The 22,928-nt window shown below is 29.1% G+C and overlaps 1 protein-coding gene across 1 annotated transcript in view; it reads left to right on the top strand.

Moving 5' to 3' along the window:
* The window catches only part of LOC131854984 (uncharacterized), a 30,978-nt gene that overhangs the window by 5,625 nt on the left and 2,425 nt on the right, over positions 1-22,928 (top strand). The window lies entirely within an intron of this gene.

Here is a 22,928-nt window from a genome sequence, read left to right as displayed (position 1 = left end):
TAGACATATTTTCATTTTTTCTTAATGATTTGTAACATTTAAAATGGCCACATATTCTTACTTGACTACATTCAAGTAAGAATATGTGCCTACTTTAAATGCTTAATTCACATGAAAAGGTGTAAGTATGTATGGCTATAATTCATTTTTACAATTAATCCCTTATCTAAAGCATCTTTTGATATCATTGAATAATCACGACTCCGTCCGTAATAACAATAAATGCATACATTATTTAGTCAAGTAGCCCAATAGATTTATGATAAACCTGTCAGACCAGTTCTAACAAATTTTATATGGTGTGAAGTGAAATCTGCATTATGTAGATACATTAAAATGGAGTCAGACTATTACGCTTACAGTTACAGTTACAGTATGTTACATTATGCGCTAATTAACTTAGTCCATACTCGTGAATAATAGAGAAATCCATTTCTCAATAAAAAGTAGAAATTGGTCTTCTTCAACAAATGAACTGTAGCTTAATTTTTTGGCAGTAGCCTCTTTATAGTTGTAAATTATGTATATACGATCAATCTTATTACCTAAAATATGTAATTAATTAATAAGAAATAACGACACCACAATTCAATATATTTAATGAAATGTTATAATATTAAAAAATATATATTGTGATAATTATTATGAACAGATATACACTTGCCTTACGCTGCGATAAATGAATACAATAAAAAGTAAAATCTAAACATTCCGTTATAAAACATAATTAATTAAGTACTTTCAGATTATGTAGCAACTATAGAGCTATACTGTACAGATTTGCTTGATTTGCAAATGCTTATATATATATTTTTTTTAATGGATGATAATGGAATGGTGCGCCCGCCTGCGCTAACGGTTTACACTGGCGGGGCACCAGTGCAGGATGATAGGATGAGCATGAGGTCAGCTCAGTTAGCCCATCGTTACAAATTTATCAAGAAATTTATCACGATGGTTTCCAGGGGGGACCGCGTGGAGGTCAACCTGACATGGTACAATTCTAGCACTGGGATCATGAGTCCATATTACTAACAATCGCCTTCCCCCCTGCTGATATATATTAGAATGGTCCGCCTGAACAAACGACAATCGCTAGTGTGGCACAATTTGAGAATATTATTATTCCCATGGAGGTTGGATTTAGTAGTCCCCATCACTAACAAACCCCTGCTTCCATACTGCACGTTGTTTATGAAAAGGTTCACGTTACAATTGTACATTTTCTTCCATTATATTACAATAAGAAATAGAATAACTACATAGTAGTGACCACCTTTTACCGCCAAGTTCTTAAGACAAAGAGCGAATGTGGAGCAACTTGCCAGTGGTACTTACAGAAGCTTGCATCATACACCGCTCTCGTTAGGGCTATCCATTATTATTTTCTGGTTTTAATTACGTCAAGGGTCAGAGCTCAATAAATATACCTACCTGTATAATATTAGTATGTGAATATACAAAATTATTATTAAAAACATACATGTTATAAATATGAATGAATTTGACAAAAAAACTATTCATATCTGAATCACGTTGTCAGTATCTGCTAGTATTTGATAATTTCACTAGAACCATTTTCTAACTGCGATATTAATTTAGCTTTTTTGTTAAAACATGTTTTGTAGTATAATAATTAGTAGGTATAAAATGGATGAATAGACACATGTTTTTATAGTACGTATATTTTATTACCTTCATTTTGTTCCTAAACACTAAAGTACTACATATGACTGATTTGCTCTTATTAATTGTTTAACCAGTTTTATATATTCAATATTTTTTCTATTTGAGTATTTAATTGAATTTGTGCTAATTGGTGGTTTGTATTCACACACTTAAACTTAAAAATGTAAAGTAATAATAAAATTATTTAAAAGAGCAACACGCAAGTTTCTTGCTCGTTCTTCTTGTGATGAGACAGCTTTCCGAACGAGCGTGTAGATTAAAAAATGTAATGACTATTCAAAAGTGCAATGTAAGTTTATTTGAATAAATGATTTTCTATTTCTATTTCTATTTCATAAAGTAAGTGAAGTCTCTATGGCAAGAAAACCTTCACAAATTTATAATTGATTTATTATTACCATATTTTAAAACTTTGAATGGAAATGTCCGTACTAATATTGTGATTACGATTAACTAGATGTTTGCTGCAACTTCATTGACATGAATCACAGCTTATTAAACACACAGCTTACTTACAACTTACAGAATTTTATGTATAGGATGTATAAAATTTAATGTTCCATTAGTTTCCTTTCTACTGGTGTGTCAGCCAGTTACTGTTTATTCTTTGTATGTGTGTATAAACAGAAAATCATCAGATCGTACTCTATAATAAATAAACCAGTGTCATTTACTTACTGGTAAATGACACTGGGTAGAATATCAGAATTCGTCAATACGTTTTTTTCTCCATATCCAAATATACTGCACGATAATTGCTTTTTATACTGCTCTAAGACGTAAGAAAACAACAAACCATATTCCACAACCTTCGTTAACTTACACAACTAACACTTACATACTATTATTTAGTAAAACAGATATAGAAAACCATACTCTATAAAAGAACCATACACTGGACATATATTGTAATAATTATTTAACATTATAGGAAAAAAAATGTAAAAATAAGCAATAAAAAAAAATCTTCTAATTCCCTTAACGTTGAGATTGCAGCCCTATCAATACTTTTGTAGTTATAAATCTGCCACAAAAGATTTAAATGTCCATCAGAAACACTTCACTTTGACCATTACTATAAACCTGAAGAATTCGTTAACGATAATAATGTTTTTATAGACAACTATCGCACTGACCCGGTTATCTGATTACATTAATATAGGGTTCTGTGGCGAAATTGATATCCACACTGTTATCTCCGTCTTTTTTTATACTGTATGTAGTTAAACTAAGAATATGTACAGCTTGTACATGGTATAGATTGTGATGAATCTAAATAAAATATAGTTATAATTTCCTATTCTTGTGGCTTGTAAAGTTTATTTGATTGAAATCGATATTTCTATTTCTATTTCTTTACATTCAAACTGAAAACTACTTTCCCTACTTATCATTATATTAATTTTTTCTTCCGCATACGCAAATAGGCAAATCTATGATATTTGCAAATTCAAACCTACTATTTTTTATTATCACAATTTGAAACGGACGGAACCGCTACTTATAATTAATCTCAATTTTGTTTACTTATTCATTTATAAAGGACTGACTTATGTAATACTCAATAATTATATTTCCCTTTTCTTATGCCAAAACATATTTTATGGTCACAATTACATAATATAAACATTAAATTATTAAGTATTGATTAATTTGTAAATATATATTTTTCTGTGTCAACGTAACTAGGTGGAATTCCTACTATCCACGGTGAAGCAGGAACTTCAATGCATTCTTTCTTCCGTATAAACAAAAAACATATACCTGTTTTGCTATTTAGAATTTAATAATTATAAAATATATTTCTTCATATTCATCATATATTATATAATATATGTATATGTATTTTTTTAATATATAAAGGCAACCCGCAAGTGCCCCTATTCTTAACAGACATTTTTAAAAAATATAAAATAAATATCGCGTTCATGCCTCTTTTTCTGAATCTGATTCCATTTGGTGTTTATTCAGTGCCCTTCTTTCTTTCGGTGTAATTTTACCTTGACACTGATACTGTATCAACACAACAAATCATTAAAATTAATTCAGATGCCGAAGATATCTTTATCAATCCAGACAAAAAATACTCCCTAAATTTTAGGTTTTAGGTATATCCTTTTCTTTTTGACAGTTAAGTAAAGACGATAATTGTTGAACTTACATTTTAGCTCACGCACTTTCATTTCCGTTATCTATCTGTTAACTAATTTTATTCATACTATGAAATCTTTGAACAAAAACAAGAAACTGAAGAGAAACGTTAGTTGCAATGTAACAAGCAAATTTTCTCATGGCCATTTTTTTTCTGAGAAACCTCGATAATGAGTGTACGGGTCATTGTAAGTAAGTACTTACTTCTATTGAGAAAAGCCCTCAAAGTTACTGCTGCCGGTTTTAATTAGGGGACTGTAATAAATTAATTTGTTATGTAATTAATTAATCAGTTTGTTACATACAAACAATTTACTACATTTGAGTGGAGTACAATGACAACTAATTATAGCAAACAAATACAATATTATCTTTATATTTTAAATCTGCCATCTGGTAATTGTAAATGGGTATACATTTTTCCTCCAATCCGAAAGAAATTTTCACTTGTCATTTTTTGTACTGTTACATGACATACCATCAACCAAACCAAATCAGACAAATTATTGTTTTTAGTGTTGGTATGATAAGAATTTAATTTCGAATAAATTATTTTCTTACGTATTTAACAAAATATCTTTTGTTTTTTTTTCTTCTATGTACATAGTAGGTATGGTAATTTATTTGATGTGTACCATCAAATAAATTACCATTTCCATACCAGATTTCATATTTCTGATTCGTATTACAAATGTCATAATTTAAAAGCATATAAAACACAATTGACATCCGTTGTGTTTTGGCATCATCACGTCCACTTCTGGTATTTTAATGATTGTATCTCTGACCTGTACGGTCAGTTGTAGAAAATTAATAGTTTGTTACGTTTCATGATGACTCATTAATTACCATAAATTTTGCCATTTAAATTCAAATATCATAACATATAATATTTAGTGAAATAACATATGTATATATAAAGTTATGATGACTTATTTTATTTTCTTGGATCTTATCATTTGTGGTGTTTTGTCGAGGTCAGTTCTCGTTAACTTTTTTTTATTATTTCAGATATTGAATAATTCATGAATGCACTTGAAGCTGTTGTCCCTATTTGTATTAATACCAATAACCATTGTATATCGGTCTAGGTCACACGATTATGGATGCGGTACATGTTAATAACTATTACATATTTTTGTACACACCGTTGTAGGTGTAATAATTGTATTCTACTTTGAACAATTATAATTTGGATACATCCTGAACTGTATTAAATTATTTCTGCGTTCGCATGACAGAGTTTATTAATGTAAGGGTGAATCCCTTACATTAATAATAGCATTAAGAATAATTTTTATGGGAGTCCAATCAGTAGCTCCCAAATTATAAATAATTTTAAATGAAATAATTTATACTCCTAAAAAACAGGCATTCTATGTTTACGGAGAAAAATAATCCAATTAACGCTTAATTTGATAAATTAGTAATTACTCATAAATGACAATAAAGTTAAAATAAAAAACTGTATATTAAGTAAGAACACAGATAACATAATATTACATAGTAATAACAATACTTTTTAATAATATTTATTAAGAAAAATATTGACGTAATAAAGGGAAATAAAATATGAATTAACTAACATAGCAAAATAATATATAAATACTGAGCAAAAGTAATCAAATAAAGCTGCCGTCAGTTCAAAACTTGCACCAAAGTTCAAGATCTTGCAAAAGCAACGCACCTAACTAGTATTGTTTGGACAAGTTAGGGTCTTTGAAAGAATGTCTGCGAGGCCACCCACATGCTGACGTCTTAATAAGTGTTCATTCCATTTATACACACTATACTTATATGTATCAAAACAGTACAATAAACAATAAATTTAAAATATCGGAAAGATCTAAGATCTGTATGATAAGATGTGGATAGTTTTATAATATAATATGATAGTTTATTTATATATTAATATTGTTTTCATTCTTTTATAAAAATGTTAAATATATATTATAATAATGTAACATACAATTTACTAATCAATCTACATGCACATCATATCTTTTAGATATTGAGTTTATGTTTGTAAACCTGAAAATGATATTTTATTACGTAAGAATAAGGTAGATTACCTCATTCGTACGTAATAATGTATAATATAACATTAGACAAGTATTAAAAATATACCCTTCCATCAATAACATCCATAATAAATAGTGACCTAATTCTACTATTAAACGATATACAAGATATTTAAACAATAATACTTGTATTTTTTCTCCAATATCTAATTGAAAACACCAGTCAAGGGTCGTGCACCTGTTTACGTGCGTCTATTTACGTGTAAGCACGCAATAGTCGGTAACGTGATGATTTCTTATAGAAATATTAATTTTACACAATTACTTGCTAATAACATCTAATTAGTACACTGTTTATCAGAAGAACCTTGTGTGTAGGTATTTAGGTACTTCAAATCAATATTAACAACATAAAAGTACTATTCAAACTGGCTTTATTTTTAGTACATTCATATATACGCCAATAATAATTTGTCATTAGAAACTTTAGAATAAGTGGATACCAATTTAAGACACCAATACGAGCTAACTACATTTAATTAAAAATATATAATCTTTAACAATATTTATAAAATAATTGTTTGACCGCTACTCGGTCGGTATCAATAGCTATAATGTAATAAAGATAACATAATAATGGTATATTTACCTTGGTTTGTAATGTAATATAAAGGAGCAAACACCAAACCAAGGATCACAAACAATGGATTATTTTGTACAAGGTCTTCGCCAAAAGTACCCACGTTCAATAAGAATAAGACAGATGCAATTTACTTGCGCCCACAAATATTACTATCTGCCTACAATATTACACTTGAATTTGTAAAATAATACCTGAAATCTGTGTGTACGTATAAGAAGAATCATATAAGAATAGATTTAACTCTTTTTAAACCTATTTTTAAACCTAATGTAAGATTAAGAAAAAATAAAATTGTACCCGGCAAAGACATCTTCAAACTGGAAGAGTTTATTTTAGAAATGTATCCATGCATGTCTTCATTAATTTGTATTACATATACCTAATGTGATCAACATTATAGCCCCGATTATAATTTCATTTTTAACATGTTAAATGTATACGATAGCCTAGTGGTCTAGCACACCGGTTTACATCCGCTGTTCTCGGATTCGATATCTAACATGGTACAAATATTCTGTTCATGAATATACTCGTAATTGTTTATATCGGTTTTGGTGTCTTCTTGCTTGCAACGTCCTAATGCAATTATATATTATCAAATACTGTAAAGACCTAATTAACTATTCATCATGACTATTCTCCATGTAACCGTGACGTCTGTGAAGGACTAATTAATCATTTATTCGGTTACTTTTCAGATAATTTCCTATTGTTATGTGGAAACAACATTGTGATTCCATGCAAAAAATGCGCCTACAGTTGATGAATAAAAGACCGGAGCATACGGTTTGTCAACATTGCAAATAGAGTAGATGGATATACATATGTACACGCGTAACTGGATACATATTTATATTGATCCTTTCATATTTAGAATTCTTTAAAATAAATGATTTCAACTAAATGACAACACTAAAACTTTTTTATTTCAATTCCAATCATAGAGCTACATATAATAAAGAACAAACATTGAAGGTACATATACACAAATTTTTACTTTTTTGCACTATTGACTATTACATTTAAAAAAAAATCTATACAATAAATGCATTCTGTCAACAGAATAGGTAACAGGTAGTCCCTGTATGTATGAAGCAATCTATCTTACTTTTAAAATGTACACTACGAAATATACCTACTTACTTATGGTTGTATATTTATGCATTAAAAAATAGACTATGACGACAATTATATCTGCATAAAATATGTTATTAATGATGTCACCGGTCTCTGTCCTCGTCCTCGACTTCACATTTTATTATTATCCTTACGTCAATTAGACTCGTTTACTGGTTATTGATAATATTCCTTGCAACTTGTTCCCGCATTATCAAATTGTTTGCGTTTTATAAAAATGAATAAACATATACCAACCAAACGGGTAGATTTTTAAGTAGGACCCTTCATTCGTGAGAAAACAGCAAAAAAAATACAATACAATAAAAAAATATACATCAATACGTCAATAGTCATGCTATTACAGATGACATACAATTACAGAGAGATAGTAAGAATAGATATTTGAATCGTGCTCTTAGACTAAATAAATGAAATAATAATATATAGGTAAATACATATAAAATGCACGAAAAATAATACATAATAAAAAGTGTTAAGAAGGGGAAAGTATCTAAAGTGTTTTGAGCCAATGTAGTATGAAGGCTAAAATCATAAATCAGATTAAAATTGTAATGTAGATAATAAAGTTCTCACAGTATAAATATGCTGCGTTCATAAAATATAAACCACAGTAATTTATGATATATATATAAATCCGCCAACTCGACCTCAAATTATAAGTACAAAAGCGTACAATCAAGAATTTGTGACGATATCTAACCGAAATATTTCTATATCGAGGAAAGACAATGTTATCAGCGGAACGACCGCGCTGGAGGTCAATTTGCTGCAACAATGTAAGCGTGCGTGGGCCTCGTTCAGAAATTCACCCATCTGTACCATTCAAGGCTTGGCAAGTGAGAACGTCACCTCAATGTCACATAGACGAAACTAATGATAAATGCACACGCACATGTCTCTTGACGTAATAAATAGATATCTAACAAAATGATATTCAGATATGTTATAAGAGATTCACACGTAGTCCTTTTTTTAATAATTGTATTGTTATAGCTCGTAGTTAGGTTGGTTGGAACTATAAAGTATAATAATGCTTTAAATTAGTGGGTACTATGATTTGTAATAGACACGAAAAGTTGAATGAAAATGATTGTTGTTTTACAACATTGAATGCTTGTTGTTTCTTAACTAGACTTTTAATTTCTTAGATAGAAATATTTCGTTAAAGTAATTGCATTACATTATTATCGTATTATTTATGTATTAAGTTAATTAATTTAATATAGGATTGCGAAACTCATAAGTAGCAAGTTATTCTTCAACTACTTATTTCTCAAACTACATATTTCGTAAAATTAATTATTTGTAGCAATCGTGTTTTTTTTCTTAAAAGGAATATTTTTGTCTGTATACAATCTTCTTATTTATCAAAACGAACTATGTGTCTACATACCATCACATCAAAGGTCTAGTTACCTACAGCGATTTATGTGTTTATTAATAAAATAAAATGGACAATTTGAATTCGTAAACATAAATAAATGTAATTTCATATTTGGTTATAAATTCAACTTTTAATTGGTCCATTTTTACTTTACTAGTAACTAATTCACTCCTTACTTACTCACTATCTTTTGAAACCGAATATTTATGTAGAAATTTAATTTAAAATAAGAATTAATAATATAACTAATTATCCATAGGACAGTTAACCAGAAAATCAAGTAACATATTATTTTACAACTGTACAATAGTCTAATGTTATGATATACCTACATAGTTCATTGTGACATCGGGGTCATATGCCTCAAATCCTTTGTCAAGCAATAAATATAAGAGCCATAACTATATCAGTTTCCCCATCGTCAATTTGATTTATTAACCAATGATTATATTAGACACGCTGCAATCAGCACTATTTCTGAATTGTAATACGTACTACACCTAATATTATATCGTGCAACTGTAATTGGAGTTTAAAACGATTACGTTATTGCGAGATTTATCCATCCATATATGAAGTAGTAGACTAAATATATTTTATTGACTTTTTTAGGAGCAAAACCTTGAGATTTAAACAAAATTGTCTGCGTGGTCTATCTGTTAGCCCTGTAATAACGGTCAAGTAGTTACTTTTGTAAAATCTATTTACTGAGCTGGACTGGCTATGTCATGGCATATTATTCCTCAGGAATAGCAAAACATGTAGTACATGAAGGCTAACCTGATATATTGTTACCATATAGGTGACGGATACTATTTACTATCAGGTGAATCGTTAGCTTATTTGCTATTCCAGTTACATAAAAGTCAATAAAAATGACATTGACCTCATAATTTTCATTTCCTATAAAACATTAGACAATGTTATCGAAACAACTGCACCTTGCCGCTTCATTAATCTTTAAGAGTACAAACTATAAGTTCATGTCACGATTCTGTTTACGTAAAGCAAAGACGTTTGACTGAGACCTCGATGTAATGTCCTCACTGCGTGGGTGAAAGCTGCGCCTTTCTTGTTATCCCGCCTTTACTTGCCTTGTTTTAGTAACTTGTATCATACACATGCGGTTATGAGTCATTAACGATTTTTCCAGTTAGTCCACTTACCGATTCAGAGTAGGTACCTCATTATAACGTAATGCAGTACTATCTCAGTTAAATCTTCAGACTCGAAACCACAAGGATGATATTTATTGTAGTTCAAAATATTGGACTTAAACCGAAATAGTAAAATAAATTCGTGAAGCTCTTAGGAATTAGTATTTTTGCATTGATTTACAAGAACATGGGTAATATTATTTCGTAACAAAAATATGATCCAATGACAAATTAAAAATATAATTAGAAAAAAATCACGGTTTCCAAGTGTTATTTATTATATAACGTGGTAAAATCTCGTGATCTTTTAATATATTGAATGTTTAAAATATTGATATAAATAATGACCGCATAAAATTTTAAACAATGACAATTTTTATATAAAAAAATTGTAAAAGAATTAGCAAATAAAATTTTTATATTTCTATCTAAACGTCAAGAAAGGTTTTCTAGCTTTATTTACATATTATTATTCATATTAAGATCCAATTAACTATATTAATAATTTTATCATAACTTTACACGCGACTTCGTACGCGTGGAATTTAACTTTATTTTTCTTAAATAAACGTAGCCTAAGTTACTCCTTATTACATCAGCTGCCTGCCAATAGTCCCGTCAAAATCGGTCCAGAGATTTCAGAGACAGACAAAAATTCTAAAAAATGTTATTTTTGTTATTTTGGTGTATGTACCGTATTTATATTCATATGCATGTAGTAAAAAACAGTTATTTCAATATTACAAACAGACACTCTAATTTCATTTATATGTATAAATGTATATTAAACACAAAAGTTTAAAAATAAACACAAACCTTATAAATGAAGATTCCCCATTTTCAATTATCCCCGTCAACGACTGTTCCGTCATTTGAATGATTTATTCATGTACTCCCAAAATATGTGATTGTTTGATATCTCTTAAATTTTTGTTATTTTAAACTTTATTTTCTTAGTTTGTAGTTCAAATAGTAGAAAGTACATGGATTTTCGGCACATGCCAATGTGTCGCAGTTGTTGTGTAATGCGTTATGTAAAGTTAATCCGATATGTTAATGCGTCGACTTCTGATCAGGCATTTCAATTTGGCGTTATGCCCCTGCGCATTCTTTGTATATAACCTGCATAGAATTAAAGTAGGTTAAAATCTTCTACACTTTTATAATTTTTTTTGTCTTTTTTTATATTCCAATTACTTCTGTACCGCCGTCTATACTCTATATTTTTATTTTTAGTCAGTAAGCATGTACCTATACTACTTGCGCTGTGCTAGTATTCTGTATATATAGTATTGTCTTTTATGTTTTCCTGCTGTCCTTATTTATTTATTTTTAATTCATTATTATCATTATCATTTTATTTATATTTTTATACTATACTTAATTATTTATTTAATACTATATATTATTTATATTAAACTAAAAATTATAATATATAATAATTACAATTATTATATATTATAATTTTTAGTTAGTTATTTATAATGCGATTGCTTGTAATTACTCTATATTATTATTTACTCAAAAATATAATGTGGACTATATTACAAAAATAGTATAAAATATAACAATACTTCGATTTTTTCTAAAGTAGTAGCCGCAGTAGTTAATAAATTTACACTTCATCAATATAATTTAAAATTAATTGAATACAATAAACACGTATTTTTTTTATAATTTATTAGCTACTTCTACTAGCAAAGGCACAGTTTCATTACATAAAATAAGGTGCGGAACCAGAAATTAGCAAATTGGGACAAAATGGATTGTCGCCTCAAGAGCCTGTACATACAAACATAATATTATCGTGTAAGTACCTACATACACATACGTAACGTTAACGAACTTGGAAGCGGACCCCGATGTTAGTTAGCATAGTGTTATGAAAGATATTTTGCTTATTTCTATGTTAGTAGGTACATACATATATACATAATAATAAGTTAATTATACAATTCTATAAGAATTTTAGTGAAAACAATAAATAAAACAGCTACCGCAATCTATCTGCATGTGAAATGAATTATTATTAATTTGAAATTTATTTTTATTATCTATATCAGCATACTTTTTATGAACTGCAATTTGGAATCTAAATCTACTTACTATAAAGTTGATTTAAATGCCCATCGAGATCACGTGACTTTTCTATGCATTTAAAGTTACTTTAATTCTCCTAAGTGGTTTAACTAACAAATCAAATGTCCGAATTTATTATATACATTAATTACTAACTGAGTATTAGGTAATATTATGTTATCTGTGGTATTAGCTTCTGATTACATGAAATATATATTGTAGAGGAAATTTGGACAAAAAATTGTCATTAACTTAGATTTATAGACTTTCAAGGCAATTTGAACTGAGTACCTACTTACGACATATCTCTACAGTTCTACACTGTATAGTTTTAATTGACATTTTGATAAATGTTTACTGAACTCATTAGACTAGGTAGATAGATGGTTTTTTAGAGGAGTCCTTCCACATTTTATTAATCATACGGCTATACATAGGTATCCGGTGTTAATGTAAAAGTAAAAATTAACGATTAGATGCTTATCACCGTGAATATAATAATACTATAAAGAAGTAAAACGTTATGAATATTTCATTCCCAATTAACATTCCCAATGAACATAATGTTTAGGTTTATTTTTGATCATGTCAAAAGATCCTAACAGCTTAGTGTTTGGCAGTATCATAGAGTCACATCCAATCTATAAAAAATATGAATCAAGGTATTTCCTGTTGGTTTAAATTTCTCACGGAAATCGTATACTTGTTCCATAAAAAATATTGACGTAAATATTTAGTAACAATAAGAATTATTAAGAAATACTGTAATCTAATCTAATATTACTCAACGTGTTATACATTATAACTTAATTTAGCACAATATACAACTAGGTCATAGAAGGCAATGTTTACTCAAAATTGTGGCATGACACAAAGTGTATTACAATACAATAGCAGTGTCGTGTTACTTTGTACACGGTGAGTCGACAATGCGACAAGTCCGTAGCGCGGCGCCGGTGACGCGATTAAGATCACCATAACCTGGAAAGTCATTGAATTGCTAATATAACCTGAGCATACTGATTCATCCATCTACATAGAATATAGATACGCTGGACTTGGTCTTTATACCTAACACTAATACCGAACCTAAAACGGCACATACAACTACGCTAAAATTTTCAAGTTTAACATCACCCACACAGAACTGTCATAAATGGATATCGCATAAAGACACACAAATATTCCGTAAGAGTATTTTACGTCCGTATAAGCATATTGTTTTTATTTAGACAAATGCTTGACAAACATAAATATTATAACCTTTTAGAGCAAGAACATTTTACTAGTAAACATTGCTTTTATTTACTTTTCTAATATATATGTAAAACACAATTCAATCCAATGTTTTAGGTATAGACTATCAGAGTAATGTTTATCTGTAACTACTCATTAATTAAAACGAAAGTTCAAGGTGAGCTGTCAAAAAAAGTGGTACTAACTCAACTCTTAGAAATATATTTGAACACACAACCTGTATATTTTTATGCACTTTGATTAAATTACAACGCACTTTTTCGCAACTCTGTAAAAAAAGTTTAAAAGAAATAAAAATAATATATCTTTTAAGTAATAGGTACATCCATGGATACCTAGTTTATTACCTTCTAATTATGTTAATACTACAAAAGAACTAGAAAACTTTTATTCTAGACGTAGCCAACTAGTTGTGGCGATTGAATTTATTGAAATCTTTCTGATGACTATTAACAAAGTAATAAAATATATAGACAATAAAAAGTTGTACGTTTGAGTATGGTCGGCAACTATATTTATTATTGACTTAAAATTTAAAAAATTCATATACCTTCATTAGAAATCGCAAACGCATTGTTTTATAATATCTACAATCAATTACAGCGTTTTTACAACTGGCTAAAAAATCCTCCAGATGTTAATTAATGCCTGCTGAGTACGAAAATGTAAATTACATGCAAAGTTATCTTATACATATCAGATAGTGGCCCTATATCGGCATTTAGTCGCACGATTACGTCAGCCAGCTTTCGTCGCGTGAGAACCTTTGCGCATTGTGCTGCGCGCGCATCACTTTCATTGTTAGCGTGGAATTCTAAGCGGAACGGACAAGAGCGGAAGATCAACTAGGGTATCCTATATACATTGTAATACCTAGCTATTGTAAATATTACACAATTTTCTAGACTTGATTTATTTTAAGTTTTCTACAAATAATCTTATAATGAATTTTGAATAGTGATCTACAATAGCTAACAGAACCGTCTCTTGAGAATATCTCTTAAATTATTTACCATCTTACTGTTATTTAACAAATAGTAAAAATAATGTAATCGACATTTAAAATTGACATGGTAAATAACACAATGATTCAATCACACAAAAAATATTTATAAAACTCGTTCATTAATTTCAGTTAAGTGATAATGTTTCGCAACAATAAAAAATGTAAAAATCTTTTTTTTACCTATAACAGTCTATAAATATCCTTCAGAGAACTATTAAGCAATTTGATGCATAATTACACAAACATGTTAATATTTCGAAATAAGAATAAATCATAAATCTTTGGCATATTTCTGTCAATCACTGGACAGTCACACTTTATTTGATACAAATCCTACACATTTTTATTTTTTTTGAAACCAAAATGGTAGCTGAAATAATGGTTGTATTATATATGTTTTAATTAAATAATGATTGAAGTGTCGTAATTGGGGTGTGTTTAGAGAATTGAAGTCTACATAATATTCGTGTGGTACACTTTCATTAATTTTGTATTGACGCTTTTTATTAATGTGTTTATGTATTCGATAAGAAAATATTTTATAATATATTTAAACTGAAACACACAAACAATTCAAAACTAAATCTATAGATATAATCGTGAAATTTTATTCCAGTATTTTATATATGTATATCTACAGTTAATATATAAATAGAAGCGGGATATGAATTTTAAAAGATTTAAATATAATTTCCAATAACTTTAGTTAATTCAGTTTAGGTATTATTAAGACACAAATAGCACTGATTTAGTAGTTTATATAATTCTATTTCGAATAACAAACTTTGTTTATTCTAATTGCGCATACATACCTACATGAAAAAATATGTAGGCATATAAGATGACAAATACTTTTAAACTAAAACATAATGACTAAACTTTAAATTTATTACATGAGCTAATTAACATGTTCAAGACGCCAGTGTTTTTGGGTATAATTGTATATGTATAGTTTGCACAGATTTGGATATCTAAATAGATTTCGCAACTGATGTGATTTGCGTGTCAATTTTGACTGTAGACAATATTAGTGGATGTTAAGTTTATTTCAAGACTGTCTGATGCTCTGTTGAGTCCCACAGATACCGTGTATGTAAAGCACAGTTATAATATAGACATTAGTAGAAGATAAGGAATGCGAGTTCAACTGCGACAAACGGCTTAATACACACGTTTAATGACATCTCTTTGAAGACAAACGCCATATACAATACGAGAATCTCTTTGTTTCGTAAGTAGGCAGGTACCGAGCAAGTTGGTTTTGAGATACATTTGTCATTTTCTGTAAATCTCATAGAACCGGTAATATGTATAATAGCAAGTAGGTATGTACTTACATAACAAAATAGCAAATCAAGCAAAATAGATATTAAGAAAATTTTACTCTATTATAGTAAATATGCATCTATATACATTAATTAAAATTAAAGTTTCCTATATATTATACATCCCTACCTAGAATGTACTGTATCTATTCAAATATGCATTTGCAGTTACTTAAGTGTAATTGAGTGGTGTATGAACATATTCTGACAATACTCATTAAAGTTTCGTGAAACGCGCCTTGTAAAAATACCTATTTAGTAGTTTCACAAAATGTAAATATTGTTAAATGATGTTATACAATATTTTTGTAGCTCTATTACGTAGTTGTTTTATGCCACAAATATTTAATAACAATAATTTACTAATAATTTAGTAATTTTAACAATAAAGAGAATAATTCAGTTAACGCATCCAATGCTTAGGTACAGGTAAAGTTGCATTAACGTGTTAAATAATATCAAGAGTAATTCTTACCCACTAACCCAGATCATTACGAAATGTCGCCATAATAATGAAATTCGCATCTCACGGCCAAAATACAAACAAAGATAAGCAATGGTAGCACTTTTATATTTAATTATTGAACACGAGCATATATTTTTAAACTTGAATGTTTGTGCTAGACATTCTTAAGTTATTATTATTTTCTGAGAAAAACAAAATTCCTAGATTAGGTTACAAATAAAAAGCTACTCGATTCTTTTGAACCGGTAGGTAGTGCCATTTGGGAGCTATTTAATTAATGTCTTATAAAGCGTGTCCATTATATTATCTTTTACTGGACAAACACAACTCAAGGTTAGGTACAGCGCAATGCGGATTTGCGCGCCCTACGATCCCACGCAGTCAAATCAAGCGCCCCAGGCACCCACATACAATGTTATGACCAGCTAAACTAGAACCTTATCTGCCCTATAAAATTCTTGATAACACCTTCGGAGCAAATTTCAACTACATTCAGTTCTACATGAATAATTTGTCGCCCACCTGTAATAAGCACTCAATTCTGATCTCATATCTTGACAATCATATCATTATAATTATTACATGTTGTATAACATATTTATTGTAGATATCTGCCTATATAAATTAGTTCGCATAACAGGTCTTGTTTATACACATGATATCACATCATATTTATTAATTTAATAAAGTCGACAATATGTCGATATTAATCTATGTATAGATTGTCGTTTGTATTGAAGATAAATAAATATTGTACATCACGTCTACACCCAAACTAAGCGAGCGATTATTCTTGCTGGAACCAATTCCTTAATCTGCTTAAAAATAGAATAATTGAAATTTAAATCGGATCTCATTATTTACCTACATATTGCATGTTTGTAGATACGCAACTTCGAAAGGCTGACGTTATTTCTGACCCTAATGTGATTTTCGCCAGACTACTGACGTGTAGGTGTACCAGCCGCCGACCATTGCACAAACCTCAATGAAGGCGCGCCATAGATTCGACCCCAGGACCAACCTGAGACTAAATATGTCTTGATCGATATTGATGATTCATAAATTTAAATAAGGTCACACTTGTAACTAACTTCGTCTCTAAATATATGTCAGAAAAAATAACATTCAACGTGAAGAAAATTATTAAAAAAATATATGTTACATACTTACAAATTACGTCTACTTGCCAAATATTTTTCATTCTGGTGAAAAGATATATTTTTATTTCATATACGATTAAATAATTGATTTATACAATTAAAAAGTACATATTAAGTATCAAAGCCTCTAGTTGTAAGTTTTAATAACATTGATATTTGGCATATATAGACTTGTCATTTTAATATGTTATTTTTCTAGTATACGCTATTTTTTAAGTTATTAATATGAAAAATTAATTTTGCCCATATACGTAGAAATCGATTCTCAATTAACGAGTAAAAATATAACTAATATAATTTAAATCAATTTACACTAATACAATGGTAAAATTTATGCGCCACTTTATTGTATATCATTTACTGTAAGTCCGTAAGGTTATTTTTTATTTATTTACATAATTTTTAGTAGTACTTATTATTTTGTCTACTTATCATCTCATGTGCCGCCAAATTATTAATTTTTAGTCATACTCTCTTTCCAAGGTTGTCTGGACAAAATAATGAAATTAATAATAATCAATAAGACGTCCTTTTGTACTTGTTTCTGGTTTCAATTTGTAGTATTTTTACTTGTATCACTTTTTAATGTTGTTGCAATAAAGTATTATATATAAATAAATATATTGTCACCATCTACTCATATTACTGTTCATTAAAGTTAAAAATATCCCATACATAAATATCAAATAAAAAGCCAATGAACTCAAAAAGTTGAAAGTCGTTAATTTCCTATTTTTGTACAGATCTTAAATGGCAGCGAGTAGCATACCTAATGTTCTTTATACATTTTAAAGTTTTGTTTTCAATCTATTGATGTCAAATCGCATAGAAAAGACTAATTTACTGGTACAAAATTATATTATTTATTTTTAAAAAGGTGTTACTTTTTAAGAAACAAATAATTAAAATTAAAGTAGTATACTTACACAGTGGTTCTGTAATCAACTACATTACTATTACTTTAAACGTATTCATCTGATAGATCTGGCCCTTCAGCCGCTTCATAAACCATCCCACGGGTTTGCAGTGCCCTCTGCACTTCTGCATTTTCATTTACAAGGTATAAATATACTAAATTGTATACACCTACTAGCAAAATGCTTGCTTTATGGTTCTATTCAATAAGCTGCGGGTTCGATTCGTTGCTCGATGCAAACATTTGTATTCATGAGAATAAAATTACCCAGACCTATACAAACAATCATATGTTTGTATAGGTCTGGGTAATTTTTATGTATATTATGTATGTATTAAAAAATCAAGTATTTATATCCAGTACCTACACATAAAAAAGCGTTGCTTATTATGTAAATTATCCTGAATTATAATTATTATATGGCTGTGTATTAAATAGTTCGATTATTGCACTCAAAATCTACCTTAGGTCAAGTCATGGAATTAGCTACTATAAATTCTTTTTCATTGAGCAGATGAGAAGATATTCTAAATTTAATTAACAATATGCGTTAGTTGTTTATTATATTAATTAAACTGTCAGACCGACTATCGTTTTTCTAACAACAAAGTTTGTTTTTACCTAATTTTTTTATTTGTTTTTGTTAACTTGTTCATCGTCACCCATTTTATGAGTAAACCATTAGTAAGCCATTTTAGTATTTCCTGTTAGAGCAACTTTATTTTGTCAATTTTAAAATATTCCGTTTAAGGCTAGAGTATACAATTTGACTAGCAGTTATCTTTCCCATTAGTAATGTTTTCTAAATTTGTGAATTTGTCATGACAAGGAATTATTGTTATGTGAAATTCTTGTTTTGACCCCTGATCTTTCTATTTGACGTACAAAGAGACAAACGATAAAAAATTGGCCATACCGTACGATTTTAATTTAATATTAACCTTTCGATTACTTACTGTATATTATATTTTTCGGTAATATTCATTAATCTAAAGTACATTAAACTACATAATTAATATGTACTCGTAATACTAAACACTCTAGATCAATTTGCAGAGTTACTTTTAGTAATGGAGATCCAAATTATTTTGGCAAATAATATTCACTATTTAAAACAGATTTGAACATCATCACTTTGGCTCTGTGATTGATATTCATAGTATACTCAATGTTTATCAAAAATATTATATAAATTTATAAAAGTATCACACATGCCCTGTGGCCTGTATAATGTGAAAATAGATATTGACATATCACCATTACAATTAACATTTCACAAATGAATACTGCATTTATTTTATTTCCTGCTGATAACAGATGTTAAATATGGCCGGACGCATTACAAATTACCTATTTACAATATGATTAATAATTTTATTGGGTAAGCACACCCAATACTTAACACAGCATAGTATAAGTAGTATTGAAATAAATTAAAACCGATGGCTTTTGTCTATAGCATAAAAATAAAAAAGTTACCTGTCTCAATATTAAGTTACGTTCTCTTATAGCTATTTATATGTATTTAATTGAAAACATTTACAAATACATAACCGTCGCCTATATACATGAATACAACTACAATCATCACATTGTTATGATACCAGTGATACCTCTTGCTTTAACATATCGGAGACCTAGATGGGAAGATGTCATGCCTCGTATTGCGCCTAGCTGCTCCTAAAATAGGTGAGGCTACGATAGCCATGCAGAAGATCTATAGTTGATAATGAAATTTTCAAAAATAAGTAATAAACCTTTACAAACTTTACAATAAATAATTATTATTCCTCAATTAGTGTATCTGTGTTTGATAATTCGTACTAGTAAAGGGGCGGAAATATAATATTACCTCATTCATCAAACCGAATCATCGAAGCGTCGTGACTGATTTTGTGCGTGAACAGCTTGACTAATCAAATTGTATTCAAATCTCGTTAATACTAAAATGACGCGCGTTGTAACAACAAAACAAAAGGATATCTCCATTGGGATGTAAATTGCTGTTGTACTTGCACCTCAGTTAGTCAAACGTGATTTTGAAATCAGCACTGTCTGAGTTTCCTCGTGAAAAAAAAACAATATCTTAAGTCACGGAAGTAATCACTTGAAGACGTAAGTTTTCGCAACGTTCAAACAACTAGAAACGTATGGATTTAGGTTTTTTGTTATCATGTCTGTGCCTAATCTAACATGCGTGAGAATGTTTCCGCGTAGGTCCTTTGTGGTCTGCCCACGTATCATCCCGAGGTAACGGCAGTATGTCGTAGGCCTTTTAATATTTATCATTCCATGAGGCTACCATGAATAAGGTTGAAGTAATAATAAATTATAATTATTCTGTTTTTATTTACTTCCTGAATGTATTGAATGTAGTTAACGTCAATCAATATAAATAGCATTTTAGGTAAATTATGCCTATTGCAATTTTTGTTAAATCCATAAACGTTAAATCTTTTATATGTAATTCAAAGGAGTGAGAGTGTTCACCACAATTATTTTTTATATTCATTTCAAAGACCTTCTTGAATAAGCGTAACAAAATAACTAAATATTATTTAAAGCGTTTGTTGCATAGTTTTGTTGACTTTCCTTGTATTTCTTACATATTAATAGACCTGTGAGTTTTTGTTGCTACATCCCGGCCTTCAGGGCTCGGTTGGCATCTATTGTTCAGCAAATTACTGAATCCGTCTCTAATTCGTGGCAAATCCATTGTTTCTCACAAACGACTGCCCGATTTTACGGATGCTGCACATCGAGACAACACTGACATCTCAATAAAAACAATGCATATCAGAATAATAAGAGTCGCAATACTAATGAATTATTGAATTATCGCCTTAACGAAATCATCAATTAAACTGATAGTTTTAAAATACTATAAGGGTCCTTACATGTAAATAATGGATAAATAAGATATTACTGAACGCCAATAAATTAATTTATGTAATAATTTATTCATTTGTGGATGTATTACAAAAAAAATTATACTAAGAGGTTAAGTGAATGAAACTAGTATATGATTTATTACACGAAAACGTTATATAAAATGTTTTACACTGTATCTCGGCATTAAATCATGTTATGATTTAATGCCGAGATACAGTGTAAAACATGATGAATCTACTAAAGTTAAATTATTTTTATTTAGGTTAAAAATAAAGAAAAGCTATGAAATATTAGTAAATGTATATAATAAATGAAGTGTATATGTTGTATGATGAAATTAAATTTTCTATTTATCTATATTTATTAAGGTCTAATAAGCGGAACCAACCTGTAATCGCAAATTCTCTTGGTAAAAGTCTTTTAAAAATGTGATATAAATTACCTGTAATGTTTTAAACTGATTATGTAATAAGTAGCTAAATTATATTAATCTGACTAGTTACAAGTGTTTACACTGTTCGCTGTATTTTACAATACAGCAATTATTGTTAGTAGTCATGCAATCAGTGTAAATCCAAATGCACATTAACAATTAGTCAATTGACGTAGTCCTTGACACTACTACTAATACATTATTACTTACAATCCTAACTCCCACACTCAGCCAACTAACAATTTATGATTCTAAAGAGTGTAACAGAGTATACTAATCGACTACTGCAAACCTTGTGTAAACCTAACTATTAAAGATGGAGGTACTGAAATTACATTGCGCAATTAGAAGGGAACTCTTTAACATAACCATTGATTCATATGTTGGACTTTATGAAAAATATTCAATATTCAACACATTCGCCTCAATTATAAATTATATTACAAACATTATGTTATGTTATATATTAGTAACAAAATAAACTTAGTTTTTAATTCATGAATGCACATAGCCAAAACGATAATTTCAATAATGTAAAAACAGATCCCATTTAACAAAGTTATTGTAATTGTGATCATACGGCAGTCTTTATTTATATTCAATATAGCCTATGAGTGCCATACGTACTAGATCACCTTGCCAATTCTTCCGGAAATCTATTTATTTCTTTAACTAACTCTTATTTTCAGACAAGTGAGATAAAGACACACTTAAAAGGCAAAAACAAAATAATGTAGCCATATAGAAATAATCATATTTACCAAAATATCTGTTGAGATACAATATCGAATGATTATACTACCAATCTCTCTAATCTAGCACATCTTACATATTAAATAAAGCTGCATTATAGCAGAAGTAGAGTATCTTCACGCCAGAGTCTTTATGAGATTGACATCGAGAATAGCACTACAAACAGTTTCTATATACATAAAAGATGTATGTAGAAACTATTAGTAGTTAGTATTTGCGTACGTTAATTTTCTTAAGTCTCATAATCACCAGTCCCGTACAGACTATGTGTAAAATATGAGAGATGAGACGAAAGCAAGAAAGGGTCCATATTATCACAAATATCCGGTAATTCTAATCAACCTAGAAACTAGATAAACCCCATTAGTTTCATCGAATAACAATGATGCAACGACTCCTTTCTAACCTTCAAATTGTATTAAACTATATCAGTCGTTATATTCTCTGATTTAT

This window comes from Achroia grisella, unplaced genomic scaffold (assembly GCF_030625045.1).
Source record: "Achroia grisella isolate CSIRO2021 unplaced genomic scaffold, CSIRO_AGI_Agris_v1 utg126, whole genome shotgun sequence".
Taxonomy (NCBI): domain Eukaryota; kingdom Metazoa; phylum Arthropoda; class Insecta; order Lepidoptera; family Pyralidae; genus Achroia; species Achroia grisella.
This window is presented reverse-complemented; position numbering and strand designations above follow the sequence as displayed.